The sequence below is a fragment of the Alligator sinensis genome, unplaced genomic scaffold, assembly GCF_000455745.1.
Source record: "Alligator sinensis unplaced genomic scaffold, ASM45574v1 scaffold777_1, whole genome shotgun sequence".
Taxonomy (NCBI): domain Eukaryota; kingdom Metazoa; phylum Chordata; order Crocodylia; family Alligatoridae; genus Alligator; species Alligator sinensis.
This window is the reverse complement of record NW_005841882.1, coordinates 2,691,022-2,692,091: the sequence shown is the minus strand read 5'-3', so window position 1 is coordinate 2,692,091 and position 1,070 is coordinate 2,691,022.

The following is a 1,070-nucleotide window of genomic DNA, read 5'->3' as shown; positions in this document are numbered from 1 at the left end:
CTGGGGTCCGGGCCCGTTGCCAGGAGCTGGCAGAGGCCGACGCCCCGACCAACTTCTTCTTCAGCCTGGAGAGGTGGCGGGCCGCGGCGAAGACACTGGACCACCTCAAGACCCCGGAGGGACGGCTGCTCATGGACCCGGGCGAAGTGCGGGAGCATGCCGTCGCCTTCTACCGGGACTTGTTTGCGGCTGAGCCCGTCTGTCTGTGGGCCACCCAGGAGCTGCATCAGGACCTGCCACGCCTGGGCACTTCGCAGGTCAAGGCCCTGGAGCGCGAACTCTCCCTGGTGGAGCTGGAGGCCGCAGTGGGGGGGCTCGCCTCGGGCAGGGCCCTGGGCCTGGACGGCCTGCCTGTGGAATTTTACAGAGCCTTCTGGCCCCTCCTTGGGCCCAGCCTCCTCCACGTCTTCCACGAGAGCCTCGCCGACGGGACCCTGCCGACCAGCTGCCGCCGGGCCGTGCTCACCCTGCTGCCCAAGAAGGGGGACCTCAGCTGCCTGAAGAACTGGCGCCCCGTCTCCCTCCTGTGCGCCGACTACAAGATCCTGGCCAAGGTGCTGGCGAACTGTCTCCGCACTGTCATGGCCTCCGTCATCGGGCCCGAGGAGAGCTACTGCGTGCCAGGCAGGACCATCCAGGACAACTTGTTCCTGCTGCGTGACCTGCTCACGGCCGCGGAGCTTTTTGGCCTGGACGTCGGCATGCTCTCCCTGGACCAGGAGAAGGCTTTTGACCGCATCGACCACCTGTACCTGCTCGGCACCCTCGAGGCCTTTGGCTTTGGGCCGCTCTTCACCGCGGCGCTCCGGGTCCTGTAGCACGACGCCTCCGGCCTGCTCAAGGTGAATGGTGCGCTGTGCTCCCCGTTCCCCGTGCGGAGCGGCATACGCCAGGGCTGTCCCCTGTCGGGCATGCTGTACGCCCTGGCCGTCGAACCACTGCTGCACGCTCTGTGACATCGCCTGACCGGCCTCGCCCTGCCACTGGCGCTGGGCCCTGCCACCGGTCCCCCGTTCCGGCTGACGGCGTATGCGGATGACGTGAACATCTTCCTGGGCAGCCAGGAGGGT